Source organism: Arvicola amphibius, chromosome 9 (assembly GCF_903992535.2).
Source record: "Arvicola amphibius chromosome 9, mArvAmp1.2, whole genome shotgun sequence".
In the NCBI taxonomy this organism is placed as follows: domain Eukaryota; kingdom Metazoa; phylum Chordata; class Mammalia; order Rodentia; family Cricetidae; genus Arvicola; species Arvicola amphibius.
Window position 1 is genome coordinate 119,011,459 of NC_052055.2, and position 23,458 is coordinate 119,034,916.

Genomic DNA, 23,458 nt, shown 5'->3' on the forward strand with positions numbered 1-23,458 from the left:
GCAGGACCAGAGAGTATTTTCCCTTAGAAATCAAGCCCACATTCCTCTGCCTATGAACAAATCAGCCCTTCCTCTTTTTCCCCCTAATCTATTTTTATGTGCATGTGTATGTGCATGTTTGCATGTGCATAGAGCATATGTGTAGAGGTCAAAGGTGGATGATGGGAATTCATTCTCCTTCACTCTTCTACCTTATTGAAGCAGGATCTGCCAATCAAACCCAGACATCACAGACATGGCTAGTCTTGCTCTAGCTAGCTCACACTGGAGATCCCCTCTCTCTGCCTCCCTAGACTGAAATTACAAGTGAGCCTGTCATATCCATCCAGCATTTACAGGACTTCTGGGACTCCAAACTCTGTCCTTCACACTTGTATGAAGTCCCTGGGCCACTGAGCAACTTCCCTGGCCCAAGCCTTTCCTCTTTAGATAGGAAATCACTCCCTAATAATCCCATGAGCCTCTGCTTGCCATGTGAGATGGTCCCCAGCTAAACAACACCTCTCATAGGACAGCACCTCCAGGATGAGCTAACACTGTGTCAGAAAGCAGGAAGCTGTGCACAAGGAGAAGGCGAGCGCTGTTTCCATCTCCCGTGCGAACAGCGCTTTACACACTGAACCCTCCTGGTCCACCGACTAAGGGGATGCAGGTGGTTTAACTCAGGATCGGGACTGCCTTGCTTGTTTTTGTCGGATGTGGCCGTCTGAGTGTTCCTGAAGGCAGCCTGGCTCATTGGGGTTGGACACGGCGCCCGCCAGCTTTGCTCATAGCATTCTGTTTGCCTGCCTTTGTCTTCTGCGCATTTCACACACACAGACGGATTCAGAGAGGGCTGGGGACGGCTAATTACACCTAGCAGCCCAGTCAAGGAAACAGAGCCCCACAGTTTCAGGAGGCCTGAGGCAGTCTGCGGACCTGGGGCCGCCTGCGTTTGTGCCAACCTGGGCAGAGCAGCCTGTAGGTCTCAGCAGCCACTCTTCTGACTCCCCGACCTATAAGCAGACTCGGTGCTCATTGAGTCTGGCTGTTCAGCGCAGTCATAAAACACACCAGGTGTGTTATTCCCTTACTGGCGCCTTGTGGCCAAAGGCCACACTACGGCATCGACTGTCAAAGGCCTCTCTTCCTTTCAAGTCAAGGGCTTAATCCACATAGACACCATGTGGATTACATGACATCATGTCTGCGTGGACTAAGGGTCTTCTCTGTGTCCGGGGTACATGCTGGGCACCAGCTCCAATCAAGAAGCATTCACAAGACCAGGCAGTTCCAATCCGCTGCTTATGGCTGTCATCATCTTCAAGGACCTAACACCATTCCTGGCTGGGAATCGCATGGGCTTCTCTGCACAGAGGGCTGTCGGTCTGGAAGGAATCCTGTCCCCAGCGTCTGCCCCCAGGTTGGCTTGTAGCTGTGAGAACCTGCCCACTACCACGGTGGATGGATGGTCACTCCAGTAGGCCTGTCTCCGATGACTGGCACTCCCAGGGCCCAGAAGACAGAGGCCACCCCTATGAGCGGCAGCTAGAAAAACCCTACTCCTGAGGAAGGGAAGGGAGATGTGTGTCTTGACAGTACACTGTTAGCATTTTGCAGGTGGGGGACCATTACGGTCTTCACGGAGCAAGCTGTCCCCAGGTAGAATACAATCTACTTCTCTGACCTCAGCAGCCCTCAGGGAGGCCACTAGGAGGCAACGGTTTCTGTGGGAGGTGGGGGAGAGGCTGCAGAGACCCCGACCTCTCAGAGAAGGAGTGTCTGCACTGCCTCCGGGCCCAGCTACTTTACAGTAAAGGCCACTTGGTTCCACTGGCTCCTCCAGGGACAGCAGAGAGATAGGTCAGGATGTGGAAGCAGATGCCTGACTGAGGACAAAAGCTCCCAAGGACTGGATCGGAAACCCCAGCCAGACTCCCTGGGGAGCCAGACAGTCTAAAGTCATCTGCTAAGAGGAGAGTTTACAGGGTGTGGACCCTTGAACCTCAGGGACCAGAGCTGGCAGAGCCTGAAGATGGTAGGAAAAGCAGGACCACTCCCTCCCCAGGCAGATGTGTGGCAGAGCCCCAACTAAAGAAAACCATGCAGATAAAACAAATAAAGACTATCAGCTGGGGGCTGGAGAGATGGCTCAGTGATTAAGAGGTCCTGAGGTCCTTCCGGAGGTCCTGAGCTCAATTCCCAGCAACCACATGGTGGCTCACAGCCATCTGAAACAAAATCTGGTGCCCTCTTCTGGCCTGCCAGCATACATAATAGGTAGAACACTGTATACATAAAAAATAAATAAATCTTTTTTTTTTTTTTTTTAAAAAAAAAAAGACTATCAACTGGGCCTTGGGAGGCTGAGGATTTCTTCCTATCTAAATACGTCAGCCTTAGGTGTGGAAGAAAGGGGCAGGCAAACCTAAGTGCTAACAGGATTCCAGCCTACTGGGGCTCTCTTCCTGTCACACCCACCAGAAAGAGCTCATGGCAAGCCTGGCCTGTGTCCGTGCACACACATGTGCAGTCTGTGTACATGCTGCCAGCACGAACACAGGGACATTCTCCATCCAGACATGAACGCGCCATGTGCACTCACACACCTGCAGGTTATCATCAGCACCATGGGTGCAACCTCTCCCCTCCGCTGGGTACACACTCACCCATCACAGTCACAAAGCACACAGACTGTGTATAGACAGGCTAGGTCCTCAGATCACAGCCTGGCCACCCCTGCCCCAGCATGGAGAGAGCTGGCAGTCACTCGCATCAGCCCACATGAAGCAGCTTCCCATTATAGGGAATTTTTATGCTTCTAAAAGTGAAGATAGTCTCTCTCTGAGTTTCCAAGCCTGGCTAGAACAATCTGAAACAGTTTCCACGGTCCAAACGATGCCACAGCACCAATGAGGTCTCCAGACAGGCTCCAAATGCCACATCAACCTTAGCCTAAAGGCTATCCAGCTGTCCTGACCTCCATACCCAAGGCCCAAGGTGACTCTGCATAAGCCAGAGTGCCTAGAACGAGCCTAACCTTGCTTCCCTGCCTCCCCTGCTCATCTTCCCACTCTCTTAGCTCCTACCTGGGGGATCTGACTCCAGAACAGATTGCCTTCCTCTCCTGATGCTTCACACTCCTTCTCCAAGAGTAAACACAACACCTAATGACAGAGGCACACATTTTTTTTTTGGTTGTTGTTATTCTTATTTCACCATTTTATATGTGTGAGTATTTTGTCTGCATGTATGTCTGTGTACCACATGTGTGCTTGGTGTCCACAGAAGCAAGAAGAGGGCTTCAGATCCCTTGGTACAGGTAGTTGTGAATCACCATCTGGGCACTGCGAATAGAACCCAGGTTCTCTGGAAGGGCAGCCATATTTCCACCCCAGAGGTACATAATCTTTCAATACCTGGTGGCATTCTTTTCTTACGTTCTTTGGTACCCCCAGTGCCCAAGGACCTTCTTAACTGCCAGTCAGCTAGAGAAGTGAGACAGATCTAACCCTACCAATCAAACTGATGCTCCTGGCATTCTGTGCTTCCTGAAGGACAAAGGGGCTTTGGACGAATGACAGTGGCAGACATGGAGTCTGGAACACTGTGCTGGTGACAGAAATGGGGACCTGAAGGTACACAGGGAGCTGTCAAAGTCACAAAGTCCCAGAGAAAGGCACTGTGATCTGTCCCCAGCTGTGCAAACAACACGCTGTCCCATGGGCTGTCCCTCTCTTTGGAAGAAGAGTAGGTCTTCTGTTGGCCTATGGAAATCCACCAGGGCCTTAAGACAGCACTGTGCTTGAGAAAGCAACGGGGTAATTGCAGAGCAGGGAGCCCTGTGTCCCTCTGTCCCCAGCTCTACATTACAGGCTTAACGGTGGTCACTTGAGACCCCCCCCCCCCCAATTTGCTGTCCTGGCCAATGGCTTTCTTTCTTCCCCCTCACCATCTACTGCTGTGGAGTCCCTGGACCTAGAAGCCCCTCCTGCTTCAACCTTCTAGTCTGGATTCAGTATATCTAGTTGTAACTGGCCCCTGTATGTCACCAGGCAGCTTCCATTTGGGTCCTAGGAACCAGGCAGAAAGGCTCATGGGTGTTAGTCAGGCCCTCCAAATACCTGTCTCCTTATGAGGCTACACACCCGATGCCCAAGGCACACAATGGGTGTGCTTCAATGACATCATTGCTCTCCCATGCGACTCAAGGGCTCTTTGTGTAGAAGGGTCATGGAAGAACAGGAAGTCACATAGCTACAGTACCTCATTCTGGACCTAGCTCAACTGAGCCCAGTTTTCTAACTTCCAGCTCTCCATGGTAGCTAAAGGATGTGCTGGTCACCTGGCCTGGGCCTTTGGTCTGTCTCCAGCTCTGCATCTTCTGCCAAACAACCCTTTCCACACTGCAAGGCCTCTTGCCGGGAAAGATTCCCTTCATTCATGCCAGGACCCATGCATACTCTCAAAATAGCCTGTGTCTCACCAGCCGTTGGTGTAAGGCCATGCATGCTTCTTGCCCGCTGCATGTTGAGGCTCTGACAGCATCTGATATGGCATGCCAGGACATGGAAGGTGCCCTACAGAACTGGGGTGATGGCTGCTGGCACAAGTCTCCCTTCCATGGCAAGACCTGGCATTGGCTTCCCTGTCCTATCCTAACACACTTGACTTGCAATGACATCAGGAGGGGCACTTTCCACCGATGGCCTCCCCAGATCAAACATGAAAATGGGGCTAAAATCCAAGTGGCGAGCCAGGCCTGGCAGCACACACCTAAAATCCCAAGTTCTCAGGATGTTGAGGAAGGAAGACCTTACGTTCAAGGCCTTGCATGGGCATCTTAGTGAGACTCTTGACTCAAAACAGAAATTAGTAAAGAGAAAGGAATGTGGCTGGGGATGTGGTGCAGTGCAAGAGTGCTTGTCCAGTAAGCGTGGAGCCCGAGGTCCAAAACCCAGATAAACCAGCAAAACAGAAACCCAAGCTCAAAACTTCCAGGCTCAGAGGAAGGGCCAAAGGAGAGAGGCCAGGCGAGATCAGGATGACTGATGACCTCCACCTTGCAGTCACCAAGTCAATTAGGGTCTTATGTTCCCAGGCACCTCTGCTGTGAATAAAGGTGTGTCTTGTGACACATGTCAGAGTTGAGCGACATCAGAGCCACGCTCCACTGAAACGTGACCACAGTATGGCTTCCAGAAGCACGTGTGGACTGGTAACCACTGGGCCTTATCGTGTTCCCTGAGTATTTACATAGAGAGGTTTCCCAAAGGAAACCGTCAGCTCAGCGCTCTCCTTCTCCTGGCAGCCATGTCCAGCTAGAGATAGATACCCAGGCAAGCTGTCTGTGTGTCACGTTTGGGAAGCATTTCAAGGACAGGTACAGAAATGGCTGTGTGCAGCTTCCACACCTGGGTTCAATAACCTGCTAGCAGGGTGGCGGTGGGGTTTTCCTGCACCCAGACACTGGACTGCTCTCCCCTTCCTGTTCCAAGTGAGGCAGACATAGGGAGAACACGGCATGCTTTGTAAGATTACGCAGGCCTTCTGAGGGATGCTTCTCCTAGGGTGTCTGCTTAGTCTTATAAGTCTAACTGCTTCAGCCCGTGGCTCTGGGCATACTTTGCATCCATCGCTCCTTACCCTGAATGTTCCCTCAGCTCTCCATCGGGCCAGAGTCTCCCAAACAAGTGTTGGCCAGTGAAACCCATCCTGCCCATTCTTAGAACTAGTTTTATGCCCCCACCCACAAGAAGCACGTGGATTTGATAGGGTGACTGGCCTGCTCCCAACCTAGCTTACATGTCATGAGACCTGGGCCCATTCCACATGTCCCTATGGGCTGTGTTTTTTCCTCAGGTCCTAATCTCACCTCCCACCCCAGAAAAGGACAAGAGTAAGGTCGTGGGACTGTGTTTGGGATTAGGTAAGTCAAGACACACAGGATGGCCTGTGTTTGGGATCTACTTTCGCCTGGTGCCTCAACCGTCCTCTTGAGATTGACAATCTAACTCCGTTACGATAGTCATCAGTGGATCTAACTGCTGACAATAGCTCGTGGATACTCCTGATCTACCTCACGCTCATTCCTGGGCTAGCCTTCAGCTACACAGCAGGCAAAGGCAGAATTGCAAGAGAGACGAAAAGAGGTGTCTGAAGCTTGATGACAGTGGCCGAGAAAGGATTCGTGTTAGTGGAACCATGAAAGAGTCACTGATGAAGGTTTGCACTAACCGTAAGTGTGACCCAATCACTAAACTATAACAGTCAGTGAGTAGTTGCGGGGAGCGTGCTGTGGCCCGTTCTCCCTGGGATGCCCCTGAGCCATCTTTTTTTTTTTTTTCTTTTTTTTTTTTTTTTTTTTTTTTTTTTTTGGTTTTTTGAGACAGGGTTTCTCTGCAGCTTTTTTTTTAGAGCCTGTCCTGGACCTAGCTCTTGTAGACCAGGCTGGCCTCGAACTCACAGAGATCCGCCTGCCTCTGCCTCCCGAGTGCTGGGATTAAAGGCGTGCGCCACCACCGCCCGGCAAGCCATCTTTTTTTTTTCTTAGTTTTTCGAGACAGGGTTTCTCTGTAGCTTTGGAGCCTATCCTGGAACTAGCTCTTGTAGACCAGGCTGGCCTCGAATTCCCCTGAGCCATCTTTAGAACACTTTCATAAGCCAGCGAGCTAGTGTGCACACCATGACTGCTAGGCCCAGGAGTCTGAGCCTCCTCAGGCAGAAAGAAAACTGAGTTCAGTAAGACACTGGGCCTGTCAGGAGGCAGGGGCTAGGGAGCAAGCTCAGTTAGAAAAGATGCTTGCACACAAGTGTGAAGACCTGAGTTCAAGCACTAGATAGAACCCACACCCAAAAAGCACTGTGGTGTGTACTTACAATCTCAGGACTAGGGAAATCTCAAGACAAGAAGATTCCTGGGGCTTGCCAGGTAGTCAGCCAGCCTAGCCTGCTGGGAAAGCCCCAGGACAGTGAAAGATGTCTAACAAAGAAAGCAGTGGTATATAAAAAAAGACACCAAAAGTTAATCTCTGACCTCTATAGTTACACACACACACACGCACACACACACACACACACCAGCACGCACACATGCACAGCCCCCCACCAGGTCGACAGGTATTAAGGCTTATGCTGTTCCCAGAAAAAGTGACTTGAATAGGCTTTACCGGAGTTGGCAGGGCAAGGGAGTTTATTTCAGGTGTCACCAACATGTCTAACTAGAAGTCACCAGCTTTTCCGTCATTAGTTCCTCTCCTGTCTCAGACCTAAAACTCAGTCTTCTTGAGCCTCTGCTGCCTGGGGGGGGGGGCGGCAAATGTGTACAAATACATTCCTTATTTAATTTTTGATGCATGCTACAAGGACACTGTCAATACACAGACGACAGAGAGGAGAAATGCTGAAAGAGTGTCCCCAAGTACCTCACCAAGTACCGAGGAACCAGAACCTAGACATAGTCACGTGGAGGCCAGGCCCAAGTCACCTTCATGAGAACCAGGAGAGAACAAGCTGATGTGCTGGATACTGAGGGATGAAGGGAATAGGGGCCCTGGAAAACTGATGAGAAAGTTAAAGACGTTCTGAGTTACAAGGCTCAAGAGGCCGACCTCTGAGGCTATCAAAGCAGTGATGCCTGCTAGGGAAAGAGAAAATCTCGGGTGGAGCTGTCCCCAGGCTGTGCAGGAACCTTCAGAGAGGCAGCTTTTGTGCCTTGTCCCACACAGAATGGGGTGAACATTTAATGATACCACTGGATGAATCGCCTATACGCCTACATAGCCCCTTACCCGTGCTCCTGTCACTAACCCGAATAATCTCACCAAGCCAGATTGCAGGTAGTCATTGGTTTGTTCTGTTGTTGGTGCCCTACCCGAGGCAGCCTAGGGAGCTAGCTTTAACCGTCAATACGACACAATCCAGAGTCATCTGAGAAGGGAGTCCATGGCGGGACTGCCCAAAGCAGACTGGTCTGCGGGTCTGTGGGGATTGTCTCATTAATTGATGTAGGAGGGTCTGGCCCACTGTGGGTGGCTCCATTCCCTAGACAGTAGTTCTGGGCTATGTAAAAAGCAGGCTGAGTGTGAACCTACAACCGAACAACCGAGCAGTGTTCCTCAATGGTTTTTGCTCCAGCTCTGCCCCAACTTCCCTCAGTGATGACCTATGACCTGGAAGTATAAGCCAAACAGACACTTTCCTGTCCGAAGTTGTTTTTGTCAGGGTATTCTTAACCACAGGCCCAGGAAGGAAACATTCTAGTTGAGGTTGAATGGTGTTTGATCTTATTTCCCCAGGAAAACTCATGCGACAACCAGCCTGTCTCCAGTCTGAGGCACACACCTCAGCTCTTCCTGAGCCTCAACCCTTCCTCAACGCAGTCTCCAACCCTGCCCCACACATCACCTCTACTGAAATATTTAATTCTCCTGTGCTTTTCTCTTTTTACTGTCTAACTATATTCATCCTTAAAAAGCTTAAGTAACTTTTGCATGTTTCTGGAATTTATATAAATGGCACCATATTGTCTATTCCAGGGGTGGTTTCTCACCACATATAATATATATATACACACACATGTGTATATACACATTTACATATATATGTATGCATGTGTATATATTGTCCAAGAGACTAGGCTCTGCTTCTTTGCACAGTTTGGGCACTGACTGTGAGCACGCTCATCATGGGCTTCAGCCACGAGAGTCAGCACAGCAAAGCGCTCCATCTCCCTGCCCCTGGACTGCAGCCCCATGTCTCCTATCGTACATGGCTCATTTTAGGCTAATGTTGGAAGCTGCCTGCCACCGGTCCTGCATGTGACATACTAAGCCTCAACAGCTCCAAGCCTGCTGTGTGTCAAGCCTCCATCTGACCCCTATCTATGGAGACCCTCCTTGTATCTGAATCAGCTGTCTGTCTCCTCACTTAGGATAATGTCTCTATAATTGTGTGAAGACTACTATATGCCTCGAGGATTAATATTAGCAATTAAAACTGGAATAAATGGGGGGGGGGTGGCTAAAGAAATAGCCCAGTAGTTAGGAACACTCATTGCTCCTGCAGAGAATGGAGTTTGGTTCCCAGAACCTAGGTTGGAAAATCCACAACCAAGTGTACCTCCAGCTCCAAGGGACCTGATGCCTTCCTTCCTCTGGCCTCTGTGGATACATGCCAACACACAGGCATGTGCATGAAAATAAAAACATATAGTTAAGAGCATTGGAATAAAAGGACCAGAGTTTGCCAAAGGTCATAAAAGTCTAATTCTGCAGTAGCTGGTGGATCTAAAGGGCATGAAGGCGGGGTTTACTGTCACTTATCATAGTTCAATCAACTCTGCTGCTACAGAAAGACACAGATGTGTCCATCTATGCTCCTGACAATGGGCTCACAGCACTTTGCCATCTATGAAATAAGCATGACTGGACAAGGGCTTTCCTAAGTTAAAAAAGATTATAAACATGGCTGTGCATGTACAGACACACATGTGTCACTGCATCAAGGTGACACTTCCCACGTTCTGCAGGTCAGAGCTACAAAGAAAGGAAGACGCTCATGTAGGCTCATGTGGTTAGTTGTTTCTCAGCCCCTTACTTCAGAATTGAAGCTATGACTGTGAATCTCGCCCTCCCTCCTGTCCCCCCGCCTCTGTCTCCCTCTCTCACTGCCCTGGAGCAGACCTGCTCTGCTTATTGTTTGTGCACATGGACTGAGATTGTTTTATGAAATATTTATTAACAAGTGAATTACTAGAACAGTTTGGCTGCTCTGCCTGGATCCCTCAGAATTGAAACGCCTCAATAATAATTCCTTTCAGAGCTTTTCTAGATCCATAGAAGACTCTAAGAAGCTGCTTCCCACAGGCACCTTCTGTAGGAGTCCTCAACTCAGCTCTTCTCTGAAGTGTTTGCATGGCTGGTTCACAGATCGAGAGGCCTTGCAATCTAGAATGTGAAGAAACCCCCATGTTGGCACTAATTTAGGAGAGGTGGCCTCTCCACTGCCTCTTCACTTCATTTGTCCACACCTACCCAGAGCAGAGTCCCCCACCTGCCCTGCCCCTTCTGGGACGTTCCTGCTAGGACACAGATCTTGATCAACTTCAAGGCCCAGCTAAGAAGAGGCAGACAGGGAAGTATATTGCTGAAGCAGCCCTTTTGCTGGCTTTGTCCTGACCCTCCCATCAGCACACCTCCACCACACTTCCCTGTGAAGACAGTCTCCAGAAAGGGGAAGTCTCAAGGAAGAGAGAGGGAAACACATTTGAGATGCTAGGTTGCCCCATCTCGGCCTCAGGCTGCTTCCTCCTCTGGCTCTGGTGGGGCTCCCACATGTATATCCAGGCTCTAGGGGACGGGGGAGCTCCCACCTATGATCCAGGCTCTGTGCTTTTCCATGCCTTCTTCTCATGCGTGGCATGCTAGCTTCAGTCTCGTGGCTGCTCTGTTAGCTGCCCTGATCTCCTCCTAGACCCACAGTTAGCCAGGGAAGTCACCTGGCCTGTACTTCATTGCAAACACCAAGAGCCATCCACATACAGAAGGCCCAGTTGGCCCAGGAGGCTTCCCTGGGGCGGCCTCTTGATCACACTGGGTGAGGAATCTCCCTTTCTCCAGTAATCCCAACTGAGAAAACAGGAGCTTTCTAGTTCCCTAAGCATGTGTATAAGTCCACCAGTCACCTGACGGGCTGACTGACAGTTCATGGAGAGGTGCATCTCGCTAAGAGAACTGTCTTTCCTTTGATCGCTTCGTCTGTCCTCTCTCAGGGGTTCTGTGACTTAGTTCATCCCACCCACTTCCAGGTACAGAGCACACTATGTAGACTTCTCAGGAGGCCTGGGGTTGTACCAAGGTACATAGGGTCCATCAAACTGCCGTTCACTCTGGGTACCTGACGCCTCCTCAGGGCCCTGAGGACAGCCATGGGCCAGCAACCGAGGAGTGCTGTTGCTAGGCACGGGGTGTTTACATCTGTGTCCCACCCACCCCTCTGAGTCTGACTCAAGCAAGTCATCTCTGGTACCCCCTTCAGGCCCTTGCTGGTTCTGTATGTGAAGGTACTTCCCCCACGTAAAGGTCATCCAGGGCCTCAAGTGGGTGTTTTCCACATTATTCTGGGTAGGAACATGGGTTGCTTGTAAACAGCTGCAGATCTCCATCAGCAGGAATAAGAAGAAGCCTCCATTGCTGTCGTGCCCCCCCAACCCCTCCCCACATAGTAGGACCATTGTGGCCATATCTATGATCCAATGGCAATCTTCAAAAATCAGGGATTAGGATCCTTATGCATTAGAATCTGCCATTATTTAAATAAGGAAAAACTGAATGCTTTGCCCAAGAGTGAGAACTGCAAAGTTAGACAATATGGAAATCAGGCTGCAGGAGACGTAGGAAATGAAGCATCCGGGGCTTCTGTTGCAGCATTTTGCTGGCAGGGCACCGGCTGTGCCAACTATCTGTAGGCTTTCGTTTTTCTTTTGTGCTAGGCACTAAACCCAGGGGCCAATGCCTGCTAGAGAAGTGTGCTCTACCACTGACCCACCCCCCAGCTCTGCCTCTTTCTTATCTGATCCGAAGAGACTGGACCAGAGGACTGTGGGGATGTCTATTGTCCTGATGTACTGTAGTCAAGTTCTGAGAAGTTGGCTCAGTCGGGCTTGGCACTGAGAGAGACCATGCTCAATGTTCCACCCAAGCTCAATGTTCTCACCATGTAGCTATAAAACTCAGAGTGTAAGGTTTTCAGAAACCCATACTCTCCTTGCCAGGCCTAGAGAGTGCTAGGGTAGAGGCCACAGACACCCATGCCAGCCAAATTCCTTCTGAGCCTGCCTATACCCTGATGCCCTCTTAAACCTGCTCCCTGTGCCCTCAGTCCTGTGGGTGGAGCTGAAGGTCATGCCAGACGTGTGTGAGTAAGTGTGGAATGTTCTGGTCTTGGCTGTTTGTTCTCCCCAAGCACGGCTTGCAGGTGTCACCTGGGCAGACCTGCTGGGGGCCTCCACCCCTGGAAGCATCCAAAGCTCGCCAGACTTGTCTAGGTTCACTGCTTCTTCCTCGCTGAGAGCTACTGTAGGCAGCAAGCACATGTGTGTTCAAGGTCACTGGTGGCTATGATCACAGCTGGTCACTGACTGCTTCACATGACTTCAAGAATCAAACAGAAGGACCTTAGGAGTCAGGTCTGGGCTTTGCCTTGGGGTCCCTCCTGTCATGAGCAGGATCTCTGAAGCTTCATGCTGTGGTCTCTTCTTTGATTGGGGGGAAGTGGTGCTGGGGGGACAGCCTGGCTGGCATCCTATCCTGTCCTAACGCTGCACCATGATCCTCAGCAGCCTTCTTCGTTTATAAAACCCCGCTCCCCTCACAGCCGATGATGACCGCACACAGGGTTTTCAGCATCATAAGAGGGTACCACCTGGAGCAGAGGTGATGGGATGTCATCCTCACGCACTGCTTTTCTGGGTCCATGGGGTGCTAGAAGCCTGGACATCACAAGACACCCCCAAATGACCAGAAGAACGTTCTAGAACTTTCATGGCCAGTTCCTTGACTCTAAAGATACCACTGAACCGAGGCTCCTCACTTGAGTGCCCTGAACATCTGTCTGTGGGAGCTCCATGGCAGGCAGGCTGGAGGGCGTCTGTCTGAAAAATGGAGATTACTCTAGAAGTCCATGTTACACATAAACATATTGAGGTAAGGTCAGAATGGAGATTGATCTGGGGCTTGGCAGGTAGCCGCCCGATCACTTTGGGCTCTGCCACACACGGACCTGTAACCTTGGTCAGGTCTTGAACACATCTCTTGTGACAAACGCAGTGGCTTTGAGGATACATGACCCACAAAAGGCTGAGCCAGGATCTGATAGCAACCATGCACTGGCTCCTTGACTTGTAAAGCCTGGAAGCACAGCAAACTTTCGTTTAGAATGACTAAGGGGCTTTTAATCCACCGCAGTGACTCTATTATGATTGGTTTCTGATGTCACACACAACCCTGTTTATTCAGCTAGCTCTGCCTGGGGAACACAAGGCTTTGTGGGTGTCAAGCTGTTTGACCCACTGAGATAAGGCTTATTGCTGTTATGACTGCCTGCTTTATAGAGTAGGTAAACTCACCCAGGGTCCTGCTGGTGAGTTGAGGAGTGAGTTTTACAACTCCATTCCCAACCACTGGACTCCTTCCTTGGCCTTTTCCTTGACTGGGATGGTGTTAACTGGTGTTAAGACTTGGAGGCATTTTATTAAGAAGACAGACAAAGAAGTGAAGTTCAAACCAAATGCAAAAGTAGTTTAATTTATCTTATCCTTTATTTGAGTAAAAAGGGAAATGCATTTTCTATCAATTTGTAAGATTACGGAACTTACTGTAAACATCTGTAAACCCTGGCCTCGGGTGTTGAGGCTGCTTCTCTGCCAACGCTTTTGCCGTCCCCACCACAGCTGCCAGTTAGAGAGTGGGTACAGCTCTCTCCTGTTCACTCATGAAGATCCAGCCACAAGACAAAAATACACAGGGCCTGAGAGTCTCACATCCTCCCTAGATGACCTACATTAACCTCTCTCAGGAGGCAGGTTCTGAAGTGTAATGTTGCTTACCCAGCTCTGTTTCGATGGCGGAAATTTCCACCTGGCCACTCACAAAGACCGATGCTTAAATATAAACACTCTCCAAGATGCAAAACTCATCGTTCAAAGACCTGAAACTTCTCAGTGGGCCACTCAGGTGCGACATGGTGATGAGCTGTCCTGTGTAAGGCAGTACCAACTCCCAAGTAAGACATGTTTATCAATGACTCTGAAAGGAAGGATAATTTGGTTCTGATAATGGCTACCGGGAAGACCCAACGTAAGTCTTAGAAAGGAGGCTGTGAATCTCTGAAAGGAACATGACTGGAGTTGTTAGGGACAGAGACCTACCCCCATGGTACTAACAAGCCATGCTCAGCCTTCTGCACCAATAATAGTGAAAAGTAGAGAAAGGAGATTTACTCGATATAGCCTCATTGGGAAGAACAAATAAAGAGGCCCAGGGACCCCCAAGTCCACCTTCAGGGCACGGACAAGAGGCTTAGGTGTAAGTAGAGGGCAGGAGCTATGACCATAACTAAGCAGCTCTGGTCAAGTGTCTTGCCACCCACAATGAAGCCATCATTGTCTGGGCTCTGGGCTCTCCTGCACGGTGGTCTGATACATCAGAAGTGTGTCCAGTCCAGTCCTGGGGAACAAGGTCCTCTTTGGCTTTTCCCTTCTCCCAGCCTGAGATTCTTGGGGGAAATTCCAATGTCTTGGGGACCAGTGTTAAAGTCCATCGGCCATAGGGAAGGACACAGGGTCTCCGGGAATCTCCCCCAGACTACTCAGGTAACAGAGAGCTCAGAGACCTATGTGGCACAAGGCTCCAAGGCCCCGTATCCCTGTCCCTCACTAGATGGAGCTAAGGACACCTCTACACAGGGTTCTGGGCATGCGTTCATGTTAGTACCATGTGTGTCAGTGTCTTCAGCAACACTGTAGTTATCACAAATGCACACTTCCCTCTTTTGACAGAGGTTTCTGCCCACCTCCCTGACAAGCCCCACTCCGGAAACAGAAGGGGGTTCACTGTACCACTGTTACTCCCCACCATCAAGCTCCAGCTTCCGTCAGTTCAGAGAATTGACACTTAGGAGCCATCGTCTCGCTGGAAAAGGTTAACTCTACAACCACAAAATGAGGTAGAGAAGCAAGCCGGAAAAACACAACCCAGAGAAGTCGCCAGTCCCAAGGGGTCCCCTAGCATTTGGGCATGAACTCCAAAGGTTGAGCCGGCCATAAGTATGATAGTGCTTAGTACTTCACAAGGTGTCTAAATTAAGCCCAAAGGAGCCAGCAGGCTGGTGTCTCAAGAATGTCCTGGTCCCCAGGGAGGGCATGACATGGCCCCTCCGGTTCCACCCATGTTCTGGGCCTCCAGTTATCCGAATGAGAGGACCCATGCTTTCCTCACGTCTGTGGGTTCACAGACACAGCTTCAGACACTACAAAGTGCAGCCCTGGACTTCAGCTATTGTTCATTCCCTGCCATGCTCAGGATGGAAATGACTCAGCTGGGCCAGGGAAGCCCTCCGGATTCCAGCTGGCTTAGCAGAGCCACAAACCAGTCTCAAAGGGAAATTCCAAGGCTTGGGAACCCACCCTGGTTCTTTTCCAGACCTGGTCATAGAGAAGAGGTCTGCCTCTTATGCCTTCCCCTGCTCTGAACTTGAAGCAAATAAGACCATTTCCAAGGAGTCACAGACCAGCAGTGTCTCTCATAAAATGGTGTGACCTGGAGCTATGAGCTCTGTTTGACTTTAAACAGTAGTTTAGAAGCCCTCCCTCCCCACCCTCAGCTTCCACCTATACCTGGAAGTCTGATCAAAACTTGAAGGGCATAGCTGGCATGCAAAAAAAAAAAGCCCCAAGCATTCTGTTCTGGTATCTGTGTGTTTTTCCCACCCAGCAACATCCCCCAATTAAGCTTAAACAGGAAACAACCCTGTGTGTCAAAATATTCATCCAGTAATATGTCCTGCTTCATCTGCTTCAGCGCCTTCCTGTTGGGAGAGTTCTCAGTTCCGGGTGCCTTTTGGGCCTGGAGGGGAGCGTGGGACCAGGGGCTTTGCACTCTGCAGGAAGGTCTAGCATCAGGACCACTTGAGCCCCTAGAGCTGCAACATCGTCCTCTTAGCAACAGTGCCTCGGCCGACAGCCAATCCTGCAGCTCCTCGCTGCTTCCAGCTAGAGGTTACTAGCGAGCGTTGACCGATAGTAACCCCAATGCTGGAGTGGTGGCGGGCATGCATGCACTGCGCCTGCGCAGCAGCTCACACCTGCCCCGCCTGCAGCTGCCCACTGGAGGAAGCAGCGCCTTGCTGTGTCTCCTTCCAGTCATTGAGAATTCAGTTTCCTAAGAACTCAAAGATCCTGCAGGCAACCTCCACTGAGCCTGCCGCCAGGGTTACGTGTGAGCAATGGAGCCAGTGTGTCCTGGCCGCCTGTAGGAAGCACACAGGACCACAGAAGGAAGGGAGGGGTGTTCTACGCAATAAAACCCGTGATAGGGCTGTCACTTGGCTGGTGCCGCCAATACTGGGCCATGAAGATAACAGTTGGCTGGAATGAACTATTCGCTCATTCATATCCATATTTATTCTCCCTCATGCTCCCTCTCTGTCTCTCTCTCTCTCTCTCTCCCTCGCTCCCTCTCTCTCCCTCTCTCTCGCTCTTCCTCTCTCATCTTGGAGATCAAACAGAGATCCAATGGGTCCAGCAGGCACTGACGGTCGGTGTTCCGGACTCTGGGCAGATGCCAAAGCTGCCACCTGTCCAAACCTAAAAGACCCCCCCCCCCCCCCCAGGACCTCCATTGACACAGGCAAAGAGGCCTTTGTGGGGACACCTGACAGCGTTTATCTCCTGAGCAAGGACATGACACAGGTCATCTTATGTGGGTCTGGGCCTCCCGAAACACTTTGAGGCGGAGAGTTAAGCTCTGAGGTAATGAGAAAATGTGGGAAAGCACACAGTAAATAAACATCAGCTATTTTTAATTGCAACTAAGCACGACTCCCTCAAAAGTGGGGGAAGAGGCGCAAGACTGAGACACCCCACAATTCGTGCTTGGATGCCTGGCCCAGGCCCTTCGGGGCAGAGCCACTAGTGACAGACAGAGAGCAGGTGACTCATGCTGCATCTCCACTGAGCACCACCCTTATGGGTTACAGAGAGCAAGAACCTTCTGGGAGGAGAGCTCCTCTCTGGCCTGCTACCCACAAGTGTCACCGTGCTGTGTAATCGTGAAGCAAAGCTGGGACCTTGTTTCTCCACCAGCCACATGTTCCTCATGTCTTCTGTCAAGGTTGCCCACCCTGGTGCACTTGGTGAGTCTTGTCCCCGGTCCGTTTATTACACTGTCCACTTTGTAAGCCCATTTCAAGACCAAGATGAGTTGTTCCACAGAGTTCTAGAAGCAGGACCTGGGCCAACACACAAGCTCAGGCTGACTTTAGCACACAAGCATGTTCTGAGAAGGAGCCTTGGGCAAGCACGCCCATTGCTGTCCAGGAGTTTCAGTTCCTGGTGATTGAAGTGAACGAACAGGCTGACTTGTGGGCAGGGATGGTGCAGACGGCTTGCCCCTGTACATGGGAGTTCAGACTAGGGCAGGCCCAAGACGCCTGTTGGCTCCACGATCTAGATTCTAAATATAGGTCTTGACGGGATATAATCATAGCCTCGATAGTCTTTCTAGCATATCTTACTGTCGACACTGAATGCCATTTGCCCCACTGCACAGAGGTGGCTAACAACACAGCTGGTGCAGGGGGAAGTGAAGCCATTGGCTCTGGATCATGTGGGACGGAACCAGCGGGGCGCATGGGCCGTCCTTGTCTCTGGAAAGCCCTTTGACACATTTTCCTCCCGGGGCAAAGCACCAGCATCGGATACATGTAATTTGAAGATGCATTTTCTTTCGCACACAGTAGGGGTTTTTCTCAGCACCGTCTCATGAGGGACGTGCCTTGTGACCATCACCTCACTTGTGTGGCATAGCCTGAACCGTATTTAATCTGACCCACGTGGTTACCTCTTTTCCTTAAATAAGCGAATCTGTTGGTGCAAGAACTGAACTCAAAGAGAGCAGGTGTACGGTTACTAAACATTGTTTCCCTGCCAGTTTACAAACAAAAGAAACGGTTTTATGTTCAGCAAGCTGTCAGCTGTGGTTATTTCTTGAACCAGGAGACCCGGCTTCAGTTTAAAAGGACTTTCCGTCTCAGAAGGTGGACATTTCTGGATACAAGCCCACACTGAGGTGCTAAGTGCAAGCAGGGCGCAGGGCGAGCACGGAAAGAATGTCCTTGGAAAATTAAGTAGAGACACGGGGGCCCGTGGAGCAGCGGTGCGCAGGCCTGCAGAGCCACCCTGCAGAGGCCAGGTGGCTCCAGAACGGGGACATTCTTGGGAAAGTGACAATGAGGTCACATGCCCAAATAAAGAAATTGCCCAAACAGAGTGCTCAGGAAACTAAGAACTCAGGGCCAATGTCATCAGGGCGCCTGACCCATGCCCAGAGGTGTCAGTTCTGGCCACACAATGCTTTGGATACATACACCTCTCACCCCAGTTCTCAGCTGGAGAGAGCCAGCTTCTCATGTGGGGGGACAGAAGGCAAAAGGTGTGCCAGGCAGAAGACAGGAGGCACAAGACCCTGGATGCTCAGATGAAAAGCTAGCAAGTCGATGGCACTCAGCAACCACTGCCCTTGAGTCTGTCCCAAGAGTCGCCCATTGTGTTAACTCCTTACAACCAAAGGGTGCTGCTCTCAGGACCCTGAACAGACGGCCTGCCATCTGTCCCCAGCAGTCACCAAATACTGAAGAGCTAAGAACTGGCTTCTGGGTTCACCAAGGCAACAGATAGCCATTGGTAAACTCTCTGAAACACAACAGAGTCTCTACAAGCAGGCTGGGGCTATCTACTGCCTGACAGGGTTAGCTATGACCCTAAATAAAGCAAACAGTGTCTTAAAGCAATTTCCTTTGGAAGCCCAAAGGAAAGCCTAGCATAAGACAGGCCTTGAGGCCCAAAAGAGTTCTTCCATGCTAGGGGACCGTGAATCCCCTTTGAAACCTGAGCAACCCATCGCTGTCTTGGGGCTCTTTGGAACCTTCCCTTGCTGGGCTGGGTTCCCTTTCCTATGCCCATTCTTGACTTGGTAGAAATCCAAGCTCCCTAATGGAATTCCTGAAAGGGGTTTATTAATGGCACATTCCACTCATTTTAGCCAGCCTGTAATGACAAGCCTTGGGAAGCGTGATGGAAATGAGGAGAAAGCAAACCTTAATCTGAGAAGGGTGTTTAAAGGCCTTTCATAACCCAGAAGCAAACTAAGATAGATGATCGGCTTGGAGCTGCCCAGACTGCTTCACTCCTTCCTGTTTTGGGGGGGAAGGGCCTGACACTGGGGGACTCGGTCACAGCATAGACTGTGGTGCGTGCTCTACTCCGTCTATGGAGTGTGGCGGCATAGCCTGTCTGAAGGACAGTAAAAATGTACTGAAGGCCCAGGTGTGATTGTGTTTGTTCCCAACCTAAACGCCACCTGGTGAACTTTGTAGGTGTATTTTAATTCCTAAGAGCCATGTCATTTGCTGGGGAGAGCATGCTTCCTGCCATTAGCTCCCTTCACTGGCACGGCCATAGGGACAGGAGCATCTCACCAGAGGAGGATGGGATTGCAAAACCCTCCAGATAGCCTTATCAATGGCACATCCAAGCAGGACCATGAGATAGGAACCACGGCAGTCACTCAACTCCATCTGTACTGGAGTTGTTCAGGGTGAATCCCCCATCAGGCGTAATGTGCATGAGGTTCCTTACAGGCAGCCAATCTTAGTTTGAAATCACACAGGCACGGTTTTAAGTTGGTCCTTCCTACTGTTATAACCTTGAGATGGGTAGAGGGGTCAGAACCCCTCCTGAAACGGCCTCAAGGGCCAAGCAAGCTTAAGAAGTTACCACATGTAGCCAGCTACAGAGGAAACTGCCCAGATGTGCTAGGGTGGCAGAGGGCACAGTCTACAGAGCACTCCACATTAGCCAATCCGTCCTGATGAAAAAGAGACCACCATGTGGGTGGCAAGAGCCTCCATCCCTCTCATCCGCTCAGTTTTGCCAGGGTGATCCTGGGCCCAGGCTGTCTTCCGGTGTCGTTCTGGCCTGAGGGCTAGACCTCTCCCATCAGTCCCTGATCACAACAGCTAGTGTGACGGCACCAAAGGCGAGATTGTTCCGAGTCATTTGTCCCATCAGCTCACACTACGTGAGTGGGTTCCTTGAGGGAGAGTAATTAGCAGATCAGAAGCCGGTGAGGTGCTCCTTGGGGGTGTGGGGCGTCCCCCCGAGACTGGCTCCTTTCACAATTATGTTCCCTACCAGGAATCTATTACATGATCTAGTTTTTCCTCCAAAGACATCATTAATCACAAGATGAAAACCTAAGTACAATTGAAAATACATGTTTGCCTAAGCACTGTCAGGGCTTAGCGGTCTGTCAAGCTTCCCAGATGTGAGCCAGAGTGACCTCCGCAAAAGCCCCGGATACCGTCTGTCCCTTTCCAAATCCCCTTCCTCCCAGCAGCATGAATTTGACATTCTTCTCACTCTTCCTGCTTTCTTTAAGATGACAATGTGCTTACAGTGTTATTGTCTTCAGAAGGCCCTACATTCTGGGAGAAATCTTGGAAGAAAGTGGTTTCCGTGGGGGTCTACAGAGGGGTCCAGCATCTCTCCGGATAAGGGAAGAGAGCAGCTGGCTCCCCTCTCTGACTCTGCCTTTGGACAAACAGCCTCTGCTCCTGGACTCCTGTCACCTGTACCGATCTATCCATATGATGGGCTAGATGCTCTCAGGGTTCCTCCCTCATTCACACAAGTCAGGAGCCGTCCCTTGCAGCGCTGTGGCAGCTAGCCCCAGAGTTACAGTCAGCCCGGCACATCACGGTGAATTCCAGAAGCCAGCGACCAATCCACTTGATATACAGACAGCAAAACTAATCAGGTGGCAGCATATGAGAAGTGGCTTCTACTCTGAAGGTCACCTTGGAGCCACACAGAGTGGATGGCAGGTCCAAAATCACTATGATGGAGAAATGGAAAGAGCAGCCAGGAAATGACCTCACAGCTCCTGTTACTGCTGGAACCTGTGAGGGTGGCTAGCTATTGGAGGGGCAAAGCAGCAAAGGGCCACATGCAGGGAGCAGAATCTGTGGAGCAGAGGTGGTGGGGGCGGTGGTCATGCGGCAAAAGGGTAAGGAATCCAGAGGTATGTGGAGCATGTCAGCCAGCCTGATGCCTCGTCCCCGGGTAAAATGCACACTTTATTGATTGCCTGCTACAGTGGTGGTTTCAAGGATATTAAACCCCTAGATCCAGAATCACCAGGATGCAGCAATGAAGAGCACAAGGGCTAAGAGAGGTTACAGAGGTCTACAACTCACGCCATTCACAGCTGATAGAACAAATGACCGGCTCTCCTTCCTGCAGCTCTACCAGACTATTTCCCAGGGACCCCCCAACCTCCAGGAAGAGCCCCATTTCCCTGCTGGCTGCAGGAAGAAGACCCAGATGGCTTAGAACAAGGCAAGGCCTGGCCACCATGTCGGGCTTCACAGAGTTTGCAATCACCACCGTGTTCTCGGGACCACTTCTCTCTAGATGAGGAGTCTGGCCAAGCCCCTTAACCACTCTTTGCCTTAGCTGCCCTCGTATTCAATGAGAAGAAGATAGGCTCTTCACTTACATCTCAACTTCATACAGACATGGAAACACATATAGATTCTGAGTTGTAGGTCTAGCAGCGAGGGAAGGACAAGGCACATGGTGGGGAGGGCCCCTCAGTGATGCCACTGCAGAGGAGGAAAAGGGGAGCCGTGGAAGAGGTCAGCAAGCCACACCTCGCTGGTTGAGCAACCAACAACAGGGACACACCAGACCAAGCGTGTCTGTCATCCCCTCTGACTCATGGGCAAGTCCCACAGGGCTCGCGTTCGACTCCTCCCATGCCTGAACCCACAGAGGTTACTACAGGGCAAGTGGCCACCTGGCTGAATGTCCATGAAGGCACTGAGGATGCACTCTTGTTGGCTGACTCTGATGGTGAATGTGACCTGTTTACCATCAGAGGACGTGAGGCGGACACAGCACCTGGGGAGCTGCCTCTCCTGAATCAAGATTTCTGTGTTGGGTTTCAACTCAAGACGCTGTGATGGTTCATCGAATGCCGGCTTGCTAGGATTTAGAACTACCATGGCAACAAGTGTCGGGGCACTTCTGTGAGGGATTACCTAGACTGTGTTAATGCAAGTGTGGAGACCCACTCTAAATGTGGGGGGCACTGTTCCACGGGCTAGGGTCCTGGACTTCACGAAAAGGAGAAAGAGCGAGCATAAGCCCTCATCTCTCTCTCTGCTTCCTGACTGTGGGCACAACTGACCAGCTGCCTCATTCTCCTGCCGGCATGACTTCTGCCACGGTGGGCTATCCCCTGGACCTGTGCACCCACACAGACCCCTTCTTCCTTAAGTTCTTTCTGCCAGGTACTTTGAAAAGTGACACATGCCCAAGGCTTCACACATCTGAACCCCGACATGGCAAACTGCCTTCACCTACAGCATGGGTTTCCAAACCCCATCACAGCATCTCCAAGGCCACCACAACACAGAGCTCACTGTGTGTCTCACAGGTCTGCCACGATTTACCTGCATTAACAGGCAAGGCCCACTTGGTACATTTTTCTGTAAAATCTGTATATCCCTCCCTTGTCATTCCAGTAGGCTCCACAGAATGGGCTTGTGGCTGAGCCCCGTGCATTTTCCTTCTTAACAAAACAGGCTAACATCTGGGAATGTGGGTGTCAGGTAACATGCCCTACAATCAGCCCTCGAGAGGGGACAGGGCCTGTTCCCTGGTTGTGCAAACCCAGACATAATCGTTCATAACCACCGAGCTCAGAGGTCCTGGGCATTGACTTCTCAAGTTTCCAAAATTTTGTTTACCACCGAGACCAGATTGCCCCTGCAAATGATCTCTCAGGCTTAGCTTCAAGAGGCAGAAAAACAAAACAAAGGGAAGAAAAGAAAGAGGAGAAGATGAAAACCATGAAAAGCCTCTAACTCAGCCCTCTTGAAAAGCAAGGTTGTGCCAATATTTAAGAGCTCCTCCCTCCCCAAGCTGGTCTTCCAGTAGCACTTGATGTACTCTGGATGTCCCAAGTTCCTTTCTGACTTCTGATTTGTACAAGGTGATTCAGTGGATGGCACGGACTGCCTGGTCTGTTCCACGGTCACCCCCTGCAAACAGCAGGCTAGACTGGGAGCCGAGAACCAGCCCAAAAAGGCGTATGCACCCAAACCGCAGCAAGTTGAGAACTGGGGAAAGAGGCCGAGCAATTGGGATTGTCAACCTCAAGATCCTTCAGCATCAACCTTCAGGGTCTCTCACCATATGGTGCTCCCCATTAATGGACACAGTTCACCAAACCAGCACCATACACTGAAGAATCCTCCCTAGATCTCAAAAACAGTTGGTTCCCAGGAAGGCCCTGCCAGACCATGGAATGCTCTTGAACAACTGAGTCTTGGGAGGCAACATACACTTTCTCTGAATGGCTGGAGAACAATTCCACCATGAAAGACGGGCATAAGCTGAGCGTCCTCTAGAGAGGCCCCTCAGAGCACAAACACACACTAGCAACAAGTAAAACTGCAGCTGGGTGAGCGCTGGGCAGTTCTTATTCAGGCCCCAGTACTGGAAATCCAAGGTACTGAGCACTACCAGTGGAAATTTCCATATGACTGAGTGTGACAATTCACAACCAAAATATCGATGCATGAGAAAAATGCTTAATTAGCTTCGGGTGTATATATCCCTAAATTGTCCAAGAAA

The 23,458-nt window shown here is 50.7% G+C and overlaps 1 protein-coding gene across 2 annotated transcripts in view; it reads right to left on the reverse strand.

The window, feature by feature from the left end:
• The window catches only part of Abcg1 (ATP binding cassette subfamily G member 1), a 55,195-nt gene that overhangs the window by 25,433 nt on the left and 6,304 nt on the right, over positions 1-23,458 (reverse strand). The window lies entirely within an intron of this gene.